This window comes from Rutidosis leptorrhynchoides, chromosome 2 (genome assembly GCF_046630445.1).
Source record: "Rutidosis leptorrhynchoides isolate AG116_Rl617_1_P2 chromosome 2, CSIRO_AGI_Rlap_v1, whole genome shotgun sequence".
In the NCBI taxonomy this organism is placed as follows: Eukaryota; Viridiplantae; Streptophyta; class Magnoliopsida; order Asterales; family Asteraceae; genus Rutidosis; species Rutidosis leptorrhynchoides.
The window spans coordinates 41,437,240-41,447,912 of NC_092334.1; positions in this window are offsets into that span (position 1 = coordinate 41,437,240).

Consider the following 10,673-nt stretch of genomic DNA (forward strand, 5'->3'; position numbering starts at 1 on the left):
AATCGGTACGCCATGGGACCGACTCTAAGAGTGACTGTGAATGGTCCAACATATCGTGGACTGAGTTTACTTCGTTTACCGAAGCGGACAACACCTTTCCAAGGGGATACTTTCAACATGACTTTATCTCCAACTTGGAATTCTATATCCTTTCGCTTTCTATCGATATAGCTCTTTTGTCGGCTACGGGCAGTTTCTAATCGTTGCTTAATCTGGACGATCTTTTCGGTAGTTTCATGAATAATTTCAGGACCAGTTAAATGCCTGTCGTAGAGTTCGTTCCAACATAAAGGGGATCTACATTTTTAGCCATATAAAGCTTCAAAAGGTGCAGTTTTAATGCTAGAGTGATAACTGTTGTTGTAAGAAAATTCAACCAAAGGCAAGTGTCAATCCCAACCTTTGCCGAAATCGATTACACAAGCACGTAGCATATCTTCCAAGGTTTGAATAGTTCGTTCACTTTGACCATCAGTTTACGAATGATAGGCTGTGCTCATGTCGAGTTGAGTTTCAAGAGCAGATTGCAAAGTTTTTCAGAATCTAGAAACGAATCGACCGTCGCGATCAGAAATAATCGAGATAGGAACTCTATGACGCGAGACAATTTCTTTAATATAAAGCTGTGATAATTTCTCCATCTTGTCGGTTTCCTTGATCGGTATGAAATGTGCAGATTTAGTAAGACGATCAACTATGACCCAAATAGTATCGTTACCATTCGAAGTCTTAGGCAACTTAGTAACGAAATCCATAGTGATACATTCCCACTTCCACTGCGGGATATCGGGTTGTGTCAACAGACGAGAAGGCTTTTGATGTTCAGCCTTGACTTTCAAACAAGTGAGATACTTACTAACATAAGTAGCAATGTCGGCTTTCATGTTAGGCCACCAGTAGAATTCCTTCACATCGTGATACATCTTACTGGAACCGGGATGAATAGAGTACCTAGTCTTATGTGCTTCATCCAAGACTAGTTCACGGAGATTACCGAAACGAGGGACCAAAATTCTATTGCCAAAGTACCGTGTACCATTAGCTTTCACTTGGAGTTGGTTCTCAAAACCGATAGGTCCTTCACCTTCGATAAGTGTTGGTTTGATAGCTTCAAGTTGAGCTTTACAGATTCGTGATATGAGATTTGATTTGATTTTCAGGTTTAAGGCACGAACACGTTTAACATCGTCTTTTTGTCTAAGGGCATCGGCAACCACATTCGCCTTGCCGGGATGATATTTCAGCTCACAGTGATAATCGTTCAATAACTCAAGCCATCGGCTTTGCCTCATATTCAGTTGTTTCTGATCAAAGATGTGTCGAATACTTTTATGGTCAGTGTACACTATCAACTTAGTACCATATAGATAATGTCTCTATATCTTTAATGCAAATATCACGACACCTAACTGAAGGTCGTGTGTGGTATAGTTCTCATCATGTTTCTTCAACTGTCTAGATGCATAGGCAATAACTGTTGGGGTGTGTTAGGATGAATATCATATGAATGTGTGTGAAAGTAGGAAGATTGTAGAGAGAAAACTAGAATTCTATTCCACAACTTCCTTGAACACCTTTACAAATCTTTGGCTATTGTGTGAAGTGCTTTCTTCTAAGGTTGCCTTGTGGGATATATATAGCCTTCATCTATATCCCACCATTACAAGGCTTAGCACACAATCTATGCAATTCCCTCGGACCTAACAATCTCCCCCTTTGCATTGATTGTGTGAAAAAATTTAGCAACCTTACTAATTACATACAAACATTCTAAAACTACCAGTCTAGTCTTCAATTTTGTATGTTGCCGTTGTTGACGATCTTGAATTTCTTGAATTCTTGGAGCTTCAACGGACTTCTTGAGAATCTTCTTTGAATTTACAAATTGTTGAAGATCTCGTACTTTCCCTTATATCTCCCCCTCAAAATGTGATTAACCCTTAAGCATATTTTGATCTGAGAGGGAAAGGGTATCAGAGCCTACGCAAATATAATCGGCGTTGAATCTTCATGCATAGCTCCCCCTTAACTAATGCGAAAACTTAATCAAGGTATCAGAGTCAGGATTCGTGGTAAGCATGTGTTCACTCCCCCTAGAAAGAATAACCGGTGCTCCCCTGGAAGTAAGAAAACTTTCTCCCCCTTGACAAGTTACGTCAGTCAAGGTATGATGTATAACATCTCTTTGAATAGCGGGTCCCATATTGAAGTATATGGAAACCGTAGTGAAGTAAAATCATCTTCGTTTGAAATACCACTTATATGTATTATTAATGGCATCTATGGATTCTTCACTCCACTTTGTTGGGACATTTGGTTTAGCTTTTGAGAATAATTCCGGTGGAATTAAAGGGAATGAAGTTTTAGCCATATTCACGGATCTTGGCTTAAACTTGAGCAACTCTTGAAAAGAGTATTTGGTTTTTGTTGTTGCGGAAACGTGTGTGGTGCCAGCTTTGATTGACACTTGTTTCGGAAACTGAAGCTTTGAGGTTTGAGAAACAAGGTCAACTTTGGTATGAGGGGTTTTTCTCGGACCTATGGATGACTTCTTGGTTTTGTGTGGAAACCAACCATATTGATCGCGATAACCCGTAATCTTTCCATTCTCCCCGTATGTGGTTTTCAGAAACGGACGATTCACGTTGGTTTCATAACCAGAATAAATCTTTCTGCTTGAGGAAAATGTTGTCTTGGGTTTAGGAGCTGTCGGATTAGTGGATTTCGTCTTAACGACCTTCTTCTCAATCGTTTGAGGAGAATCCAGAATTGTAATCATTGATGCATCCACTACTGATATCGGATCAGTATTAACTCCTAGTGACACCATTTTAGGTTTCGAAAGTGGTGTTGATTTAACATCTAACTCCTTTTGTAACTTGGAAAAGCGTTCTTCAAAATCACGAGTTAATGTTTGATTTTGAATCCGAGCATAATAAAGATCATTGCGAAGTTGAGTGATGATCTTTGAATCAAGCTCACGTTCCTTAGAAAGTATTAGTTTTTCAACAACATGTGAACTTTGAAGAGTAGTCACTTTCTTTTGAAGCTTTTCAAATTCTGATTTACTGTATGCAACGAGAGATTCCAGTTCTTTGATTTGAGCTTGCAACTTGGAAATCTCTGAAGATGTCATTTGAACTTCTTGTTCTTTCATCTGTTGAAGTTCTGTTTGAAGTTGTTGATGAAGTTTGTATTGTATAAAGATACAATTGGAAGGTTCACTTCTGTTGTGGCATGAACAACTATATTCATAATGTGCAGTCTTTTCAACAGACGATGGTTCGCGTGGAGTCATTAACAAAGCAATCGACTCAAGCTGTGTAGCTTTTGTATCTTCCACAAATATGATAAAAGCACATTTTTTGGGAGTGTTGTAACAACAAGAACATCTCTTGTCTCGATGATTGAATCTTACAATGAAATCGGGTGTCATCATCACGAAACGTTGAATAATATCAAATATTATCGCCTTTTCTCCCCCTCAAAATATGATTCTGATGAATCAAATTTTGTTTTTGAACATTTCGTTAACTTTCGTTAAGTCCTCGTTAGTCCAGATTCGGTAATGGACCAAGCTGGCAAAGAATCAGATTATGTAAAGGACTAAAAGTGTCAAATAAGTCCACAGATTCGGTATGGGACTTGTCTTGTAAAATCTGAAACTGTTAGGGACCAAAATTGACAACTTTGTATTAAGATTCGGTAAGTGGGCTGAAGTTGCTTGTTGGGCTTAGTGAATTCAGTAGTCCAGTAACAACCAAATGAGATTCGGTAGCCCAAGGATTCTGTAACTAATTAGGCTTCCTGAATGTGATCCAATACCAAATTGAATACAGAATTTAATATCGAATGATATACCGAAGCTAATACAGAAGCAGATACCGAGTGTGATACCGAATTAGAGTTTGAACTCTACCAAATCAGTATCAAGTACCGAATTATATACCGAGTTTGATTCAAGTCTTGGATACAGAATGTGTTCTTCACAAATAAGAACACCAAATTTTGTGAAATCCAAATATGATGAAATTAATCCTCAACTTTGATGTCAACACACTCCTGAAGCAACGAAATACACTTTATGTGAAGGATCTAACTCCAAAACATCACAAAATTCATGAATCCAGTCGATGAACAGTAGCATTTTTGATGAACTTCAATGTTAAAATCGATTTTCCATTTTAATCTGTTTCAGATCATGAAACCTTCACCAAACATGTGACAAATCCAGCAATAAACGCTCGTCAAGTAACAATTGAGCCTGAAATACAACATAGATCTCGAATTTGATTCAATTGAATTCGTTTGACTTTTTGCTTCAATCCTTTGACTTCAAAATTATCAATCTACGATGTAATTAAATCGAATATGTTGCTTCAAGTAGTTTCAACGACTTATAGAGAATCATAACTTGTATCTAATTCATTCTATAATTCGCCGAATCATTCCAAAAGCCAAAATGACTTGAAAAGTCTATGAACGATGAAGAACACGAACGAATTGGTGAGGAATCTGTTGATAATTTGTGTTAGGTTTGAGTAATAGATGATGTTCGACTATGATGATGAATATATCTGATGAAGATAATAGATGAGATCAAATTCGGTATTGAGTAAATTAAATCGATGGATGTAAGATGAATATTGAAAAAGAATATCGATGGATAGGAGTATGTTGTACAGTATGAGTATTTAGGAGAGAGAGACAGATCTGATCACTGTTGGTGCAGAGAGACTCGGTAATATTTATTTTTTATTGTTTTGATGTATAGTGATTGTCAGGTGATGTGAGATTCGGTAAACAAAATTTTTTGTTTTGTTTTTGTAATATGAAAAATGAAAATTGTTGGGATTCGGTAAAAGTTGGATATGAAGATTCGAAGATTCGGTATGAATATTCGAAGATATGTATGAAGATTGGATGAAGATTTGAAGATGTGTATGAAGATTCAATGACGATTTGAAGATGAGTATGAAGATTCACACGATATTCGGATCGATGCTTAAAAGCTTTTGCTCGAATACCAAATGTTGGGGTGTGTTAGGATGAATATCATATGAATGTGTGTGAAAGTAGGAAGATTGTAGAGAGAAAACTAGAATTCTATTCCACAACTTCCTTGAACACCTTTACAAATCTTTGGCTATTGTGTGAAGTGCTTTCTTCTAAGGTTGCCTTGTGGGATATATATAGCCCTCATCTATATCCCACCATTACAAGGCTTAGCACACAATCTATGCAATTCCCGGGGACCTAACAATAACCTTTTCACGTTACATTAAAACACAACCAAAGCCTTGTTTTGAGGCATCACAGTAAACAACAAAGTCGTCAGTACCTTCGGGTAAAGAGAGAATTGGGGTTGTGGTCAATTTATCCTTCAGAACCTTGAAAGCAGATTCCTGTTCTTCAGACCATTCAAACTTCTTCCCTTTGTGAGTTAACTTTGTAAGGGGTTTAGTAAGAAGAGAAAAATCTTTTATGAATCTTCGATAATAACCGGCAAGTCCCAAAAATTAACGAATATGCTTCGCAGTCTTTGGTATCTCCCAGTTCTGAATAGCGGTAATCTTAGCTGGATCGACACGTATTCCGTTACTATCAACAACATGTCCAAGAAATTGTACGGTTTTGAGCCAAAACTAGCACTTTGAAAACTTAGCGTAGAGTTGTTCCTTTCGTAAGAGTTCAAGAATCATGCGCAAATGCTGATCATGTTCTTTCTCACTCTTGGAGTAGATCAAGATGTCGTCAATGAACACAATGAAAAATTTGTCAAGATACGGCTTGCAGACACGATTCATAAGATCCATGAATATGGCAGAATCGTTAGTTAAGCCAAAAGGCATGATGCAAAATTCATAGTGCCCATAACGAGTGCGAAAAGCAGTCTTAGGAATGTCGGATTCCTTGACTTTGAGTTGGTGATAATCGGACCTCAAATAAATCTTTGAGTAAACACTTGACCCTTGAAGTTGGTCGAATAGATCATCAATACGTGGCAACGGATAACGGTTCTTGATAGTAAGCTTGTTAAGTTCGCGGTAATCAATGCACATCCTTAACGTACCATCCTTCTTTTTAACAAACAAAATAGGAGCTCCCCATGGGAACGAGCTTGGACGAATGAAACCTTTATCCAATAGTTCTTGAAGTCGGTTGGATAATTCCTTCATTTCAGATGGTGCTAAACGGTATGGTGCTTTAACAATAGGAGCAGCACTGGGAGCTAAATCAATTTGCAATTCAACTTGTCGAGGAGGTGGAAGACCAGGAAGATCTCCGGAAAACACATCGGGAAAGTCTTTAACCACTGGTACATCTTCAATACACTTCTCTTTCGATTCGATCATCTTAACGTGGGCTAGAATAGCTGGATAACCTTTCATAAGGTATTTGCGGGTTTTAATACAGGAGATAATGTTGAGATTAGAACCACTCTTGTCTCCTTGAATGACTAGAGTCTCTCCATTTCCCAACGGAATGTTAACGGTTTTATCAAAACACAAGATTGCAGCATGTAATGGATGTAACCAATCCATTCCAACTACGACATCAAAACTTCCGTAACCAATCCATTCCATTCCAACTTTCTCCACAAGTGTTAAGTAGTAGTATAAGTGTATAAGTGTTAAGTAGTATTAGTAATATAGTATAAGTAGTATTAGGGTTTTAGTTAATTAAAGTAGTATTTAATATTAGGGTTTAGTAATAAATAAATGATTAGGGTTTTAATTAATGTATTAGGGTTTTATTAAATTAGGGTTTAATAAATTAGGGTTAGGTTTAATTAGGGTTTTAATATTTAATATGTATATATGTATATATATATCGTGTATATGTATGTATATATATATATATGTGTGTATATATTATTTTTTTTCCAATTATATATATATGTGGTACATGTATCTAGATTTCGTTTTCTTTTTTAAACACTAACAAAATCTCTAACTAATCTTTAGGGTTTTTAAGATTTAACAAAAATCTTTATATATATATATATATATATATATATATATATATATATATATATATATATATATATATATATATATATATATATATATATATATATATATATATATATATATATATGTATATATATATATTATGCATGTACTTATATATAGTATGTATATACTTGTTTCCATATTTAACATTACATAATCTTGATAATCTTTTAGGTTTTTGTAGATCTAAACCTCTTCTTATTTTTTTCTTTTTTCTTTTTAGTCGTGTAAGTATGTATGTATATGTATATGTTTTTTTTTATATGCACAATATGATTATGAATAAGATCAAGAACATGCATATGATTATGAACATAAACATGAATTAAAAGTAAGATTTAAAAGTTTTGAATCTAGGGTTTTTACCTTGATGAACAATGATGAAGATTAACAAGAAAAGATGATGATGATGACTTGAAGATGAAGATCAAAACCCTTGAATAACGAAGAACACCTTGAAGGTCTTTGAAGAAAGCGAAGAACACGATGAACAAACTTGAAGATCACTTGAAGATCTTGAAGATGATGATGAAGATTTCGATGGTGGTGGTGGTGATTTTCGGTTCTTGGCCGAAAATTAGGAGAGGGAGAGAGAGAGACTTGAGAGAGATTTTTAAGAATGATTTGGTACGAAAAAATGGGTTAGCTTAGGTCCCTATTTATAGGAAAGATTAGAGGATTCTATAATTAGATTTAGGTTAAGTTTTACTTAGGGAACAAGTCAAGGATTGAGGAGGTGATATGGGGGGCCGATTTTGGGAGGGTATTTTGGGCATTTTACACTTTTTTTAAACAAAAAAAAATTCGGCTAGAGTTTAGGAGGGTTAGGGTGGAACTTTTTCACTTTAGTCCTTTGTACTTTAGATTAGCTTAAACGGTCCCTAAATTATCCAAGTTTAATTATTTAAGTGTACAAGGTTTAAGGTTATTTATTTTGTTCACGAAAGTTTATTAGCTCATTATTTTATCTTTTATTAACTTGTCGTTTATTACACAAAGTTAATTATTATATTTTATAATTCTTAACGCTTATCAATTATTGATTAAAGTTTAATCATTAAGTTTAATTATATTGTTTGGGCATTTAATATTGAAAAAATATAGAATGAAAAAATGAGGATCGTTATATTTTCTCAACAGATTCATTAGTTCATTTGTTACACAAACTTACAGGTGACAATTTAATTGCTCCTCAACCTACAAATTTCAACCCATTTCTCCCGCAAAAAATGGTATATTCATTTGGAGAGCAAAGCAAAATAAACTTTCTGTTAGAGTTGAACTTGATAAAAAAGGTATCGATCTCCATTCAACAAGATGTCCGATGTGCGATGACGACATTGAAACTCTCCATCACTCACTAATTTCTTGTAAGTTTTCTATTGATATATGGGATAGAATTCGCAAATGGTGGAAAATTGATAACCTTAATATCACACGTTTGTCAGATCTCGCTGATTGTCCGAATCCATATCTTAACTCCAACCTAGGCATGAATGTTTGGCAAGCGGTAATATAGGTCTCGTGTTATCACATTTGGTTACATCGGAATGAACTTGTCTTCGGGAAGAATTGTCTTAGCCCTCCAAAGATCATTTCCGAAATACAACGCAAATGTTTCGAGTTGATCAATTGTAGATTGAAAAAGGGCTCTCTAGATTGGTTAACATGGATCACTTGCCCTAAATTTTGCGTCGAAAATCCCAATAGAGTTGGTATTGGTTAAGGTAAGTTTTTTATGCCGGATTAACTCGCGTTTTACATGGCTCGGGTCTAAGTGGCTATAGGATCCGATACTTTGTCATCGAGGATTCTCGGTATGTATTTGGATTACTAGGTCGGCTTGACGTTTTCAAGTTGATCTATCCTTGTGGATCGCGTTGGATGAAGGCTTTTTCCTACCCGATATAACCATTCCAATTTATACATACCCCATTCTTTAATTTCGTGTCGATGTAGGTTTTCTCGTGTGATGTAATGTTTGTATATGTTTTGTGTTCTGTAATAGGTCCTCGGACCTCCCATTGTACTCTGTTTTATTTTTAATATTAATAATTTGTTGGCTTTTCAAAAAAAAAAAATGTGAAGATGATTTAAGAATTTAATTTTTTTTCAAGAAGGACGAAGCTTAGTGAGGATAAGAAAGGGATTTAGTCATCCCATAAAAATGAAATTTGTAGCATTTTGAGTTACAAGCGTATTTGTTTCCGAATAAACTAAATATGTGTCGGTATGAAAATTATATGATGAAAACATTGACATCTCAGTAAATTCAGCGACTATTCACCATTTTGAACATATATTTTCATACAGACTTCGTTTTAATAAACATTATTCGAAGAACTTTTATATTCACATTCATATATTTCTTTAAAGAATTTAATTAATTATAATAGTAATCTTAGCTCTCCAATGGAAAAAGTTCAACCTTTAATTATAATATAGTGATCATGTCTTTCTCAATAAACAAGTTCAAGCTTCGTCAATACTTTTTACATCAACACATTCCCTCATATACTTTTATTCGTAGTTTCAATTATTTAGAGAAAAAATAAAGAGAGTAAAAAACAAAAGTTGTAATCCAAAAGTCACATTCCCTCATATACTTTTATTCGTAGTTTCAATTATTTAGAGAAAAAACAAAGAGAGTAAAAAACAAAAGTTGTAATCCAAAAGTCCGTCGACATCATTTTGCGTTGGACTAGAAAGAAACGTAGGGTCGTTACGAATCGATTATTTTACGTGAATACTAATAATTATAAAAAACTAAAAGTTAATACTAATATTAATAATAAATATATAATTTAATTAATTATAACAAAAAAATCAATTATAGTTTAATCTTGAAACTCAACAAAATCAGTTTAATGTACTCTAATTATGTAAGCGAGATTTTAGTCCATTTGCCATATATATTTTTTTTACAAATAATATGATTATTAAGCTACTTTCAAGGGAATCTTTTGAGCAAATATCTAGTTCAAACACCGACAAATATATGGTCGATAACTAAATATATAAATATGTATTTAGTTTGCAAGTAATAAAACGATAACCATTACTGTACATGTTTTTTCAAATCAATTGACATAAAAAGATACTACTGTCAAAATAATAATAATAATAAATATTATCATAATATTAGTTATTTAATTTTACTTAGAGGAAGACCGAACCTATGATAGTTAACTTGATTTTATATTGATAATTCAGATTTTATCATAAATAATTTGATCATGCATATTTTTACCATAGGGTTTAATATGTCTGCTCAATACATAAAGAGGGGTTTAAGGATCTTAAAACGTGGCTCTCCGGTTCGGCTACCGTGAATAACCCTGGCCGACATGATGATGTCGGCGGGGTGGCCAAGTGATTAAGTCCACCTCCGATAACGGTCGTCGATCAAGAGGCCCCAAATAAGGTCGTAGGTACTAGCTTACGAAAGACTAACCTGTTAACCTTGAAAAGATGCTGAATGATGTTGTTTTACGTAATGTGTATCGTATGCGATGGTTAGGTAATATGCTGTGTCTGGTGAATGATGATTAGGGTTTGTATTTATAGGCAAACCCTAATTCTAGAACCGTCCCAGATCATGATAATCTCATTCATAACTGACTCCCCCGAATCACGGATATAATTATGGAAAAGATA